Raw genomic sequence first — 15434 nt, forward strand, 5'->3', positions numbered from 1 at the left:
GGTCCGTGTAATTTAGAGCTGAGTTCATGTCTTGAATATCTGTCTCAATGATCTAATATTGTCAGTGGGGTGTTAAAGTCTCCCACTAATATAGTATAGGAGTCTGAGTCTCTTTGAAGGTCTCTAAGAACTTGCTATATGAATCTGGGTGCATATTTATTTAGGATAGTTAGCTCTTCTTGTTAAGTTGAACCTTTTACCATTATGTAATGCCCTTCTTTGTATTTTTTAATCTTTATTGTCTTAAAATCTGTTTTGGCAGAAACTAAGATTACAACCCCTGCTTCTTAATGTTTTCCATTTCCTTAGTAGATTTTCCTCCATCCCTTTATTTTGAGCCTATGTCTGTCACTACATGTGAGATGGGTCTCTTGAAGACAGCATACAAATGGGTCTTGGTTCTGTATTCATACATGTGTATTCGATCTTCTCATCATGATCTTTTTGTAGTGGCTGGTAATGATCTTTCTTTTCCATATTTAGTGCTTCCTTCAGAGCTCTTGTAAGGCAGGTTGGTGGTAACAAATTCTCTCAGCATTTGTTTGTCTGAAAATGATCTTATTTCTCCTTATGAAGAATTCTAGGTTGGAATTTATTTTAAAGAATGTTGAATACTGTCCCCCAATCTCTTCTGGCTCATAGGGTTTCTGCTGAAAGGTCTTCTGTTAGTCTGATGGGTTTCCTTTTGTAGGTGACCTGTCCTTTCCCTCCAGCTGCCTTTAACATTTTTTTTTCCTTTCCACATTGTAGAATCTGATGATTATGTGTCTTAGGGATGATTTTCTCATGGAAAATCTTACTGGAGTTCTCTGCATTTCCTGAATTTGAATGTTGGCCTCTCTACCTAGGTTGGGGAAGTTCTCATGCATGATATCCTGGAACATGTTTTCTAAATTGGTTCCATTCTCCTCATCTTTTTCAGGTAGAACAATCAGTCGTAGATTTGCTCTCTTTACATAATCCCATATTTCTCAGAGGTTTTCATCATTCCATTTCATTATTTTTTCTCTAGTCAGAAAGGCAGTTTTCAAGCTCTGAAATTCTTTCCTCTGCTTGGTCTTTTCTGCTGTTAATACTTGTTGTTGCATTATAAAATTCTTGTAGTCTGTTTTTTAGCTCTATCAGTTTGGTTGCATTCCTCTCTATACTGGCTATTTTGTCTGTCAGTTCCTGCAATGTTTTATCATGATTTTTAGCTTCCTTGCATTGGGTTACAATGTACTCTTTTAGCTCAGTCAACTTTGTTCTGATCCATATTCTGAATTCTACTTCTGTCATTTCAAACCCTTGCTGGTGAGGTACTATGGTCATTTGATGAGAATAGGGCACTTTAGCTTTTTGAGTTTTCAGTGGTTTTGCACTGATTCTTTCTCATTTTGTTAGGCTTATCTACCTTCAGTCTTTGAGGTTGCTGACCTCTGGATGGTTTTTTTGTTTTGTTTTAAACAGTCTGGCCACTTTTCTGAAGGCCTGCTGCAGTTTGCTGGGGACCCACTCCAGTCCCTAATCACCTCAGATTTTCCAGTACCTGGAGGTATCACCAGTGAAGGCTGTAAACAGCAAAGATGGCAGCCTCCTTCTTTCTCTGGGAGCTCCATCCCAGAGAGGCCTGAAACCTCTGTCAGCCAGAGACCCTGGTTGGGAGGCTCCACCTAGTGATGAGGAATGGGGTCAGGGACCTGCTGTGCTGGGGTACTACTTTCACCCCCAGTCAGCTTGGACTCTCCAAAGCCCAAAGGCTGGAACTACTAAGTCACCCAAACAGCACAGATGGCAGCCTGACCCCCACCGCCTCTGGGAGCTCTGTCCCAGGGAGTTTTCAAATCTCTGTCAGCTGGAGAGCACTGGCAGGGGTGGCTGGAGGCCCCAGTTGTGAGGTTCTTCCCTGTGAAGAGGAACAGGATCAGGCATCTGCTTAAAGAAACAGTCTGGCTATGTTTTTGTAGAGCAGCTGTGTTGTGCTAGGGGGTATCCCTTCTGCCCCGGTCAGATTGGACTCTCCAAACAGTAAAGATGGCAGCCTGCCCCTCCCCTCAGGAGCTCTGTCCCAGGTAGGTGCAACATTGCTACTGGTGGCTGGCTGGAATTCCAACCCAGTGGGTCTTATCCTGTAAGGTGCCATAAAAGCAGGGCCCACAGACCATCGCTGCTCGCCGCCTGGATTCAGCCACTTTCCTAGGGGTATCTATGGAGGTCTGACCTCCTGCTTTGCCAGAGTTGCAGCTACTTGTGCTTGGAAGCCTGGAAAACCAGAGTATCTAAAGTTCCCAGGTCTCCATGTGTGCCTGAGAAGCTGCTGTGCCAAGACTCCGTGTAGCTCTGTGTGTCAGACTGAAGACCCTGGTGGAGTGGGTTTATGAAGGGATCTACTGATCTGAGGGTTGCAAAGATCCATGGGAGAAGAGTTTTCCTGGGATCACACAATCACTAGCTGCTTCCCTTGGCAAGGGAGGTTCCCTTGGATCCACATTCAGCTCCCAGATGGGCCATCGTCCTGCCTTGCTCTTCTTCATTCTCTGTGGGTCAAATTGTTTCCTTGATTAGTCCCAGTGTTGACTGCCTGGATGTGTCAGTTGGCAGTGCTGTATTTAATTGCCCCTTCCTTCCTTTCCTCTCTGTGAGAGCCACACATCCTATCTGCTTTTAGTCGGCCATCTTGGCCACTCCTTGTGTTTACTTACTCTGCTTTATTGCAGTTTTGTTCATCCTGAATTTGAATTAGAGCACAGGAAGCCATAGGATAAACTTGACACATCTTCCTGGAGAATATTTTACCCAAAGATTTGGATACAAATCAAATAACTCACAAATGATAAACTATTATTTTTTCATTAAATAGGGATATTTTATATGGTACAACACCAAATTTGTAAAACTTTTGAAGCTGAACAGAAGAGATTTCCATAAAAAACACTTACCTTTTAGTGAGTCTGTGTGTCTGTGTCCCAGATCCCCAGAGGAATTCACTAATCCTCTATGAGAGTTGGCAATTCAATGGAAAGTTTTAAGAAGGCTACTTTGAAGCCAGATAGTCCTGGTTACCTGAGCCCCATCTCCAAGTGAATGACAGGGTGGACTTGGGTAAGTCACTCCACCTTACTGAGCCTCATCTGTTCAATAGGGATTCTACCACATACTGCATAGGATGTATTGAGAACTCCCTGGACCATATGAAAGTCTGAAAGCATCATTGGTGTTCACTACATAGTGATTATTATTATTGAACGTAATCACTTAAATCACTTTCCAAATATGCCCTCTGACTTGTTCAGCCCTCAGCTTTCACATAATCCCCCAGCTAACCGTACTGAGACCAACACCAGAACGACCTCCATATCGCTTTCAAATACCATTTCAGGCTTCTCATGTTACCATTTTCACTAACAGAGGATCCTGAAATGGGTAATACAGAATTGCAAAGTAGGTAAGCTAGTTACTAACCAAAATATTTATTTAATGGCTGGACCAAAGATAGAAGTTTTTCAATTTATATCCAATAGATAACCATTTAAAATGATATATATCATTTTAAATAGATACATTCACATCACCCAGAGTCTCTTAACACAAATTAAGTACTTCCTCAGTTTTATCTGATTACAATTTACTTTTTCCCAGAGCCCTAAAACTTAGTCTATTACTGTAGCATTTGTTCATTCTAGTAAATGGTGGCAGTTTTCAGGTAACATTTAAAAGCATGGGTTCTAGTGATAGAGTTGCAGTTGGAACATCTACTCTGCTGCTAGCTGAGTTACCTTAGGCTTAACATCCCCCAACTAACTGTAAAGTCAGGATAATAATATTAATGTGACTTCTTCCTACAATGTTTTATTTAGCACATTGCCTACTGTATAGTAAATATGCAATAATTTTTAGCTATAATTTTTAGTAAGTGGCTTTTAAAAAATTAAGCTTGAATGAGGTATAGTTATTTACATATAAGACACTAATATTGTTTTCACCCTTCCTAGAGCTATGTGGATCACCTACTTTGGTCCCCACAGACAGGGATTCCTGTACAATATATCAGTAAGTGGACACAGAATACTCTTGAGGATGTCTACAGAAGGCTAGCATGGGGGATGAAGAGAGCACAGGGTGGCCACTTGACTTACTTATGCAGGAGATCTCTTACATTATAATCATATGGCAGGCAGTATACTTACATTTACTATTAATCTTCCAGAATCTATTTGCTGCTAAGAAACATGAAGTGTGTGTCAGGGCTGAGAGATGGACCCTTTCAATTGCTAATCTAACCCTCTCATTGTATACAGGAGAATGGGTCCCCATCGCGAGTTAGTGGCTAACTCGATGACAGGCATCTCCTCCTACTCCAGAGCACCTTCTATGATGCACTGCCCCATGGGCTGAACCAATTTTCAATTCTGATCAAAGCTAGAGATTTCATTTAAATGAAAAATCCAAATAACATTTGTGAATGTATTACTTTTAATTGCTAATTAAAATAATCAACAGCCTAGGTCTCTGTTACACCTGGAGTCAAGTTAGTTGCATGGGTCATTAGATGTTCTGAGAGCATTAGGTCTTATTGGGAAGACTTGAAAAATCAGTACTCTAATGAAAGTTGAGAAGATGGAAATGTACATCATTTCTTTGATATTCAAATCAATTATTTAGTTTCTATCTCACTTTAGAAAGAATCACAGTGTAAAGAATGTAATGGTTTGGGGATGGAGGGTATGGGGAGGATCATAAAGAGAGTCCCTCTGGAAACTGCTATTGTGATGTTTGTAGTTTCATATGCAGTCACCTGGGAAACCTCGAGTTCTGAGGAACACCATTTGCTACAAAATCCCAGCTTCTATTCACAGTTCAGAAGCCATGTTAGGCTACTAAGGCATAGAATTTATTATCAGTTTTGACCTCTGGCAAAAGTAATTGACAAATTCTACAGAGAATCTGTCAAGCTTTTCCTCTCTCATAGTTCTTAAAGTTTTAGCATGGAAGAAGAATGGACTATTTTTAGCCACTTAACTTTGAACATTTTGGATTAAAATTACTCTGCATTCAAGTTATTTGCAGTCTGTTATGTGGCCACTATGTTAAAACAGGATGTCTCTTGTGGATCAGGAACACCAGAGAGGGGATTAGAGTTAGGAACAAAAGAAATCATCAGTTCTAACCAATTTGAGGGGGGAATGACTACACTAACACCAATCACTGCCATATCCTAAGGCTTCACCTACATTTCCACATTTCATCTTTATAACAGTGCTACAAAGAAAACACCAATATCTATCTCTTTTGAACATGAGAAACAGCTCAGCCTCAAAAAGCCTTTTCCAAGGTGAAACATCCAGCAGACATCCAGCAGATGAGGTGCTTGGGCTCAAAATCCTGAGTCTGAAGCTCAAGCTTTAAAGAAATATCCTACATTCCCTTCCAAGAAATTTGGAATAAAAGATTGTAGGTGGCATGAAATTGCTAATAAGTTAGAAGTAAGAATAAGGTATTTAAGATATATTAAGAGGGGGAAACTGTGGCCCTTATGGAAAATCTAAAAGGTAACGTAACAAAATATGGCCCTAGCATCATATTTTTTTTTCTAAGTTCAGTGAAAGATAACACTAATGAGACTGCCAATTCTAATGCAACTAGACTGCAATAATAATCTTAAGTTGTTCAGAATCATACCAAGAAGGGAAAGAAAGGAAAGTGTGCTCATTTGGCCCTGGACCTTGCTCAGAACATAGCAAGAGCTTTGCATTCAACACAAGGCAGCAGGTTCTAAGAGGGAAGTAAATTCAAACAAATACTTCCTGTACACCTTGATGCTGGGCATAAACCAAGTAGAATTATCACATTTACAGAGCTTAATCTAGAAGAAGAGATAAATTAAAACAAGTAAAGAGACAAATAATTGCAAATTGTGTCCAGTGGCATGAAGGAAATATCACTAAGTGATAGAAGGGATGGTCAGGGAAGGCCTCTCTAAAGAAGTGACATTTAAGTGAGTCTTGAAGGATGAGAAGGAAATGGATATATCAAGAGTAAGAGCAGAAGGTGGGCCTCCCATTTCCTGCAGGGGAGGATGACCAAGAAGATCACTCTAATCTACTTGCTGGAGGATCTGTCAAATATCCTCTTCAGCCTGGATAAAGAAAACTTCAAAATAGCCAGAATGCTTGTCTTTATAAACTGTGTGTATTTACCTATGGAAGCTGCAGATGACATATGTTACAGGAATATATTTTTACCCAATATAAAAGCTACTTTTAAACAATCAGAACCATGGATTATTATGAAAACATACTAGTGAGGAATCAGAGACCTGGGTTTAATCTACAAGTCTCTAAGCACATGGTCTTGGCCACAATGTTCAACCGCTCTGAACCTCCCTTGCCTCTTGCCACAAATGGAGCTGGTACTGAATACCAGCTAGAATGTCCAACTCAAAAAGCACATCCATGGCATATAATGTGGATTCACTTATGGTTTATGAATCTAAATCTGTCAGTGATACTTGCCATGGACTTTAATTGGAAAACCCTAGGCCTCTGCAGTTGCTTTGAATCAGACTCTGAAAAAGCTTAATTCAAAAATAGAAGATGAGTCACAAGTGTTGCAGGAAAATGATGTCGTAATTTTATTGTCAAAATTATTAACATCCAGGCAGAAAACTAATTGGACCATGGAGTTGAATGTGATGGTAGCCAATATCATGTTCTTAAAGTTGCCTGGCATTAAAATCTCACTCACCATTACTTCAAATGTCCCATTACATTGATACAGACCAGGCTCTTCAATATGGCTGTTGGTTCATTAGTGTTGATCAAACAGCACAGCTAAAATATGGGAACAATTTTTAAAGTGGTTTTCTGAAAGTAGAAAGTAAACTGAGCTCTTGAAGATTCAGTGAGTGCTAATGAACTTCAGGTCAATGAAGAAATTGTTTGAAAAATATATACACTTTAAAGACTGCCATGAATAATGTCACCTTCTTAGAGATACACAACTTTTGAATTAAAGAATCCTACTGATTTGCTCAAATTTTATATAGACAGTAGCATTAGAGTGGCAACACAGAAGCATAATGGGCCCACACAGTGGGCACTGTAGATTTTTATCAAGTATGTTAATTTAGCTATTGGGGTTGTAACTTGGGTTACCTGTTCTCAGAAGCAATATCCTAAGCATGCTGTTCTCATCAGTGGAATGGCAGGATTCCCTATTCACGTTTGAAGATCTGCTAAGTCAGTCGACGTCAATGGTTCTCAACCACCTCCTTAAAGAAAAAATTCAAATCAATAAATGCCCTGGCATTCTGATTTAATTTGTGTGGGTTGTGACCCACGTTTCAAAAGCTCCCCTGTGATTCTGACCACATTGAAATTTCCCACCCAATCTGAGAACTCCCCAAGTGCAGCGGCTTTGATTGAGTGACCAAAAATACACCAACTTTATACCTTCCCACCGGTTTTTTTCTAAGTTATTTCCCTTTCAGTCATAACTTTCTCTGATTATTATTTTTCTCAAACTTATAACACACAGAGTAATCCTAGGTGTTGGTGTGAAACTGCTGTTTCCTGGGAAAGAACAGAGCTAACCTCTTCTATTTCAGCTACCACATATATTATTTGGCTTTTATGATATTCTGAAGGTCACTCCCCAAAGTAACAAAAGCCATTGTCTTCATTCTCTGAGGATGGAAACACAATATGATCTAAAAGCTTGTCTAAGTTTGGAAGTGATTAATGTAGATTCTTATGATGAAGGAAATGAAAACAAGAAATCTGGATAAGTAATCACTGCTTCAACAAAAACAATTTCAACAAAAAGTGAGCCTGAGACAGAGAACAAACTGATAATGCCAACAGCAAATATATTATTCTCTTAGTTTTCAAAACAGACTTTGTGATAACATTTAATGTTTTGTAGGGTTTTTTGATTCATGAGACTTCCAAGTACAGCCGGAAGGAAAGGGACCCAGTTTCCCATGTTTCACAGGTACATTAAGTGGAATTTGAGCTGAGTAGAGGTTTTAATTGAATGCAGAAATGTGCCATGAAAGGAAGGTTTGAGAGAGAAAAATCTCAGAGCTTCATAAACCTGGGAGAGATGACCAATTCTCTCCTTGTCGTATTCCCTGGGCCAAAAACTACACATCTTCAAACATGAGCTGTGAAACCCTCTCAGAGGGTAACAGAGGCTGGGCACTTTGGAACTCTGGTCAGGGCTTTGCCTCATGTCTAACTATAGAAATGAGAGCATTTCAGAGGAAATGTTTACCCTGGGAGGATGCAATCTACATGGTGAATTGGCTAGACAATCAGTTCCTCAATTGCACCTTCCTAGTCTTACCAGCCAAAAAGAGACAGTGGATGCTCCATGGAATTCAATTATGTTTTCAGGGTTTTTTGTTTTTTTTTTTTCTTTTTCTGAGACAGAGTCTCACTTTGTCGCCCAGGCTGGAGCGCAGTGGCCCAATCTCAGCTCAGTAAAAGCTCCGCCACCCAGCTTCACGCCATTCTCCTGCCTCAGCCTCCCGAGTAGCTGGGACTACAGGCACCCACCACCATGCCCAGCTAATTTTTTGTATTTTTAGTAGAGACGGGGTTTCACCATGTTAGCCAAGATGGTCTTGATCCCCTGACCTCGTGATCCGCCTGCCTCGGCCTCCCAAAGTGGTGGGATTACAGGCATGAGCCACCGCACCCAGCCTCAGGTTTCTTTTTCTTGAGGTTTTATACACAAAGTACCATTAACTCAGCGATACGGAAATACTCCACCAACCACTATCAAATACACCTCCCACTTTACTATCTCTAGCCCCACATGCCCACATTTCTGCTTGATGACTCAAACATCTTCAAGTCGACATATTTCAAACGAACTCATGATGTTCTATCCATATACTCTGTAAGCATTCTTCTTATTCTCTTCCCTCTCTCAGTGGCTGACCTCCACAATCTACTGGTAATAAAATCTACAACACTAGAAATCAGCCTTGATCCAGTCCATCACCAAATCCAAATCACCATCTTCTCCCACCTGGATAATAACAGACTCCTAGCTACTTTCCTTACAGTCCTCTTGCTATCTCTTATGCACTCTCCACTGTGTTAGAGAAACAGAAAAAAACTGGACATAGATAGATTTACTATAAGAAATTGACTCACACAATTACAGAAACTGAAAAGTCCCATGATCAGCTGTCTGCAAGCTGGAGATCCGGGAGAGCTGATGGTGTTGTTCCAGTTCACGTCAGAAGGACTGAGAACCAAGGAGTAGATGGTATTAATATAAATTCCAATCTGAAGGCAGAAGACTAATGTCTCAAGTAGGCAGGCAAGCAGGCAACGTTCTCTCTTACTCAGTTTTTTGTTCTACACAGGTTATCAATAGATTAGATGAAACTCACCCGCATTAAGGAGGAACCTGTTTTACTCTCCAGATTCAAATGTTAATCTCATCCAGAAACACCCTCACAGACACACCTAGAATAATGTTTGACCAAATGTATGGGTACCTGTGGTTTAGTCAAGTTGAAAAATAAAATTAACCATCACAGGAATATTTTTTGCCCCCTTATACCACCATTCCATTTAAAATCCTTATTCTGCAAAGCCATACCTCACTTGCTCCCTACATCTTTTTTTTTTTTTGAGATGAAGTTTTTGCTCTGTTGTCCAGACTGGAGTGCAGTGGCACAATCTCGGCTCACTGCAACCTCCACCTCCTGGGTTCAAGCAATTCTCTTGCCTCAGCCTCCCCAGTAGCTGGGATTACAGGCACCCACCACCACACCTGGCTAGTTTTTGTATTTTTAGTAGAGACAGGGTTTCGCCATGTTGGCCAGGCTGATTTCAAACTGTTAACCTCAGGTGATCCACCTGCCTCGGCCTCCCAAAGTGCTGGAATTACAGGCATGAACCACCGCGCCCAGCCTTGCCTCTTATTAATACCACATTATCTACTTTGTTTAAATATCTTTTAACCCATAAAATTACTTTCTTTCTAAAAGTCTTTATGCTGAATGCTGGTCCCTCTGCGTTTCTGTGCCCCTTAAGCCCAGTATAATCCATGTTTATTAAATAAATCAACTAGCTCTACACTGGGAAAGAAGAGTTGATTCAAAATGATGTTTTGTAATGGCTAAGCTTGCCTTTCATAGAAGCAAATCTCAAAATGGTTTTGCTCTAGAGGACATATCACTGCTTTCTGAGAGAAACAGTCTTCAAATGAGACTATCCAGTACATTTCTTAAGTCTTTAGAGTAGAAGCCTAGAATATTATGAATAGATTTTTCTTTCAACAGATCTCTACAAACTCAGCAGCTTCATTGGTAAAATTTAAATACCTATTTCAGGTAAGAAGGAGCTTGAGTTTCAAAGTGACCCTTATTTGACTTAAAAGTAGAACTTATATAATTAGAGAAGATTATGTTCCTTCTTCCTACTTTCTGGTGCTTATTTTATTTAAGCCAATCTCTATAATGCAAGTTGAAATTGGTTCCCCCGAGTACCATGTGTTCAAGCCAAAGCAGGCAGTTAAAACAGGGATACCTGAGCCAGACACAGTGGTGCACACCCGTAATCCCAGCTATTCTGGAGGCTGAGGCAGGATTGCCCGAGCCCAGGAGTTCAAAACCAGGGCAACATAGTGAGACCCCTGCCTCTATAAATCCACCCCTCCTTGTTATCCCTGTTTTATTTTTATTTTTAATGTATCAACCTAGCTGAGCTGGAACCACATTTCCCAAAATCCTTCCCTGAGTTAGCATGGCTGCATGAGGTTTGGAAGGTGAGAATGCAGCATCTGCCATACTCCTTTTGTGCTGGAAAATCAGTGCAGAGCCACAGGCACTGTTGGAGATCACCTGCTCGATCACCTTGTTAGTGTGGTCGAGACTTTAGTCTTTTGGCTCCCACCAATTTTCTTCTAGCTTCTCCAACTCCTGGGCTAGGTACATGCTGAGTTTCAGGAAGAAAGACAGAAGTGGTGGGAGATTCTCGTGGGTTCCAGTTCATCATCATTCTTCCCCACTTCACATCTATCTTTTTTTCCTGACTCCCATCCCACTGACTTCAAGCTCCAGCATCAGACACAAAGACAACCTTACCTAGATTGTTTAACCAGGTCTCCCAAATGTGTAAGGACAAATTCCTATAATAAATGAAATTATATATCTATCTCATTCATAGATGTTATCTTTCTCTAATGGAGCCATGATCAACAAACTTCCATGGAGCTTTCTAGCCAATTGACAACTCTTCAGCCAGATGTGATTCTCAGAAAGTTGGCACATCCATAATTTAAAAAGAAGCTGCCAACTTTTAAAGTTAAGCTGATTTTATCATACCATGTCAAATTCCATAATCTTTTGAAAAATTGGAAACCTGGACCTCCAGTGCAACACGGATGGTAGTTTTAAGTTCCCTAACCAGTCCACCCTCTGAAAACAATTAAGATTATTCAACATTCAAGCCCTAAAGGAGTGTGAGAACACAGAGACATCAACTGATCATTGAGGCCCCTTTAACATTATAGATTTTGCTAACCTAGATGAAATTTGGCTTCAGTTTTCATGGCCTCCTGGGTTATGGGAACAAAACAAATCTTGGGGTTCACTGAAGTGGGGAGTCTTAGAGATTTCATGGATGAAACTGGGACCCCCAAGTACCAAAGCCTCAGTGTAAGGGTGAAATAGAATCTAATCTGCCTAGTCTTCCCTACCTGGCCGTTCTACTCAGAGGACTACAAGGGAAATTGCCTGTCTTGAACCTCAGCACTGAATGAAAGGGGAAAAAATAAATTTCTCTACCACTTGATAACTTCAAACTGGCCTTCACTCTGGTTTGTAGCCTGGCTGAATTCGTATCACCTGGATAGGCCTGAAACCTCAAGCAGAGAAATTAGTTTATGGTGGGTCCAAGTTCACGGTGGCACCAGTGAGTGATGGAAACAAATGCAAATCCTCTCTAGAGAAAACCGTCTTAAATGCAGGCTTCAAATAATTCCTGGAAATAAAAATCCAAGCAATATGAACCCACAGTCAAGAAGGACAAAATACACTCGGAAACAAGGCACCATGAGCAAGAGAGCAGGCAGGAAAACAAGGCAGCCAATGTAGACCCACAGAGGCTTCAGTTATGAGAATTAGCAGAGGAAAAAACAAGTTAAGTATGCTTACTATGCATAAAAAAACACAGGAATAAATTAACAGAGTAAAAAATAAAGGCATATAAAAATAAATTAGAAAAGAAATGAAACAATTTCTAGAAATGAAAATACAATCTCAAAAAGCAAAATTCCAATGAATATGAGAAATAGAGAAAAATAAATCAATATGAACATATATCTGAAGAATTACCTCAAAAGCAGAGACAGAAGAATAGAAATGCTAGAGTAAGAACATCTAATCCAAATTGCAGAATCAATGAGGAAACAGAGACTAGGGCAAGAACAGTTTTCAAAGACTTATCAGGTGAGTATTGTCCTAACGTGATGAAAGACACAAAACCACAAGTTTAAAGAGTAAAAAAAAAAAAAATTAAAATTAAAATACTGCAAATAAAGTGAAATTTACATGTAGACATATCAGAATGACACTATAGACCATCAGACCTAAGAAAGGAGTAGGCAAGAAAAAAAAAACCAAGTAGAAGTTCTGGGATTGAGATTAGACTGACAGCTGACTTCTTCATCACAACAGTGAGAAGCAGAATATGAAGGAATAGTAACTTTAATACCTGAGAGAAAATGATTGTCAATGCAGTGTTGTGGATATAGCCAAAATCTCTCTCACAAAGGAGGCAAATTAAAGATCTATTCCAGAAAAACAAAACTGGGGGCTTACCCCAGAAGACATCTACTAAAGGAAAATATCAAGGATTCTTTTGATATTGGAAAGCCTAAGGTAACAGAAGGAATATGTAAAGAGTTAAATACATAGACATAAATAAATGTTGATTGTATAAACAATAGTCTTGCAGGATTAAAGAACACAGAACTAAGAGAATTAAGACAGCCAGGTAGTATCCTGAGGCCAGATAAATAGACCAGAGAGTTTAGAAATAGATCCACACATATATGCTTAATTGATTTTCAACAAAAACATCAGCGCTGTTCAATGGGGTAAGGATTGTCTTTTCAACTAATGGAGCTGGAACAACTGGATAAACCTATCAGGAAAAAATGAACACTATTCTTAAAAATTAATTCAAGATGGATCATAAATTTAAGCATAAATGCTAAAACTATAAAGATTCTAGAAGAAACATGGGAAGAGTATCTTTGTGACCTTGGGGTAGCCAATGGTTTATTAGAGAAGGCACAAAAGTACTAAAAATTACAAATATTAATAAATTGATATTTATCAAAATTAAAATCAAAATTTTAAGCTACTCATTAAGAGACACTGCTTAAAAAATGAAAAAGAAACTCATGGATTGTGAGAAAATACTTGAAATATACATGAAAAAGAATTTTTACTTAGGATATATTAAAAAAAAAATCATCAATAACAAAAATGCAAGTATCCTAACTGTAAAAAGGTTGGGCTCTCCCTCTCCCTCTCCCTCTCCCTCTCCCTCTCCCTCTCCCCTCTCTCTTCTTCGGTCTCCCTCTCCCTCTCCCTTCTTCGGTCTCCCTCTCCTTCTTTTTTTGGTCTCCCGCTGTTATCGAAGCTGGACTGTACTGCCATGATCTCGGCTCGCTGCAACCTCCCTGCCTCGGGCTCCTGTGACTCTCCTGCCTCGGCCTGCCGAGTGCCTGGGATTGCAGGCGCGCGCCACCACGCCTGAATGGTTTTTGTATTTTTGGTGGAGACGGGATTTCACCGTGTTGACCGGGCTGGTCTCCAGCTCCTGGCCTCGAGTGATCTGCCTGCCTCGGCCTTCCGAGGTGCTGGGATTGCAGACGGAGTCTCGCTAACTCATTGCTCCATGCTGCTCAGGCTGGAGTGCAGTGGTGTGATCTCGGCTCGCTGCAACCTCCACCTACCAGCCTCCTGCCTTGGCCTCTTAAAGTGCTAAGATTACAGCCTCTGCCCCGCCGCCACCCCGTCTAGGAAGTGAGGAGCATCTCTGCCTGGCCGCCCATCGTCTGGGATGTGAGGAGCCCCTCTGCCCGGCCGCCCTATCTGGGAAGTGAGGAGCGCCTCTGCCCGGCCGCCCATTGTCTGGGATGTGAGGAGCGCCTCTGCCCGGCTGCCACCCCGTCTGGGAGGAAGTGAGGAGCGCCTCTGCCCAGCTGCCCCGTCTGGGAGATGAGGAGCACCTCTGCCCGGCCGCCCCCTCTGGGAGGTGAGGAGCGCCTCTGCCTGGCCGCCACCCCGTCTGGGAGGAAGTGAGGAGCGCCTCTGCCCGGCTGCCCCATCTGGGAAGTGAGGAGCGCCTCTGCCTGGCCGCCACCCCGTCTGGGAAGTGAGGAGCGCCTCTGCCCGGCTGCCACCCCATATGGGAAGTGAGGAGCGCCTCTGCCCAGCCGCCCCTTCTGGGAGGTGAGGAGTGCCTCTGCCCAGCCGCCCCGTCTGGGAGGTGAGGAGTGCCTCTGCCCGGCCGCCCCGTCTGGGAGGTGAGGAGCGCCTCTGCCTGGCCGCCACCCCGTCTGGGAGGAAGTGAGGAGCACCTCTGCCCAGCTGCCCCATCTGGGAAATGAGGAGCGCCTCTACCCGGCTGCCACCCACTATGGGAAATGAGGAGCGCCTCTGCCCGGCCGCCCACTCTGGGAAGTGAGGAGCGCCTCTGCCTGGCCGCCCACTCTGGGAGGTGAGGAGCGCCTCTGCCTGGCCACTCCGTCTGGGAAGGGAGGAGAGCCTCTGCCCGGCCACCCCGTCTGGGAGGTGAGGAGCGCCTCTGCCCGGCCGCCACCCCGTCTGGGAGGAAGTGAGGAGCACCTCTGACCGGCCGCCCCGTCTGGGAAGTGAGGAGCGCCTCTGCCGGGCCGCCACCCCGTCTGGGAGGAAGTGAGGAGCGCCTCTGCCCGGCTGCCACCCAGTATGGGAAGTGAGGAGCGCCTCTGCCCGGCCGCCCCGTCTGGGAGGTGAGGAGTGCCTCTGCCTGGCCACCCCATCTGGGAAGTGAGGAGCGCCTCTGCCCGGCCACCCCGTCTGGGAAGTGAGGAGCGTCTCTGCCTGGCCGTCACCCCGTCTGGGAGGAAGTGAGGAGCGCCTCTGCCCGGCTGCCCCGTCTGGGAGGTGAGGAGTGCCTTTGCCCGGCTGCCACCCTGTCTGGGAGGAAGTGAGGAGCACCTATGCCCGGCTGCCCCATCTGGGAGATGAGGAGCACCTCTGCCCGGCCGCCCCGTCTGGGAGGTGAGGAGCGCCTCTGCCTGGCCACCACCCCGTCTGGGAGGAAGTGAGGAGCGCCTCTGCCCGGCTGCCCCATCTGGGAAGTGAGGAGCGCCTCTGCCCGGCCGCCACCCCATATGGGAAGTGAGGAGCGCCTCTGCCCGGCCACTCCGTCTGG

At 43.0% G+C, this 15434-nt stretch overlaps 1 protein-coding gene and 1 long non-coding RNA gene across 20 annotated transcripts in view; one reads left to right on the plus strand and one right to left on the minus strand.

The window, feature by feature from the left end:
- The window catches only part of SGCD (sarcoglycan delta), a 1054463-nt gene that overhangs the window by 1015291 nt on the left and 23738 nt on the right, over window positions 1–15434 (plus strand). The gene's annotated exons all lie outside the window — the stretch shown is intronic.
- Window positions 1–15434, minus strand: part of LOC134761446 (uncharacterized) — an 84972-nt gene that overhangs the window by 18841 nt on the left and 50697 nt on the right. For both annotated transcript variants that reach the window (XR_010140061.1, XR_010140060.1), the window contains exons 2-3: window positions 9146–9237; window positions 7134–7249 (exon numbers count right to left, since the gene is read on the minus strand). This is a non-coding gene — a long non-coding RNA (uncharacterized LOC134761446). The remainder of the gene's footprint in view (window positions 1–7133; window positions 7250–9145; window positions 9238–15434) is intronic.

Source organism: Pongo abelii, chromosome 4 (assembly GCF_028885655.2).
Source record: "Pongo abelii isolate AG06213 chromosome 4, NHGRI_mPonAbe1-v2.0_pri, whole genome shotgun sequence".
NCBI lineage: Eukaryota > Metazoa > Chordata > Mammalia > Primates > Hominidae > Pongo > Pongo abelii.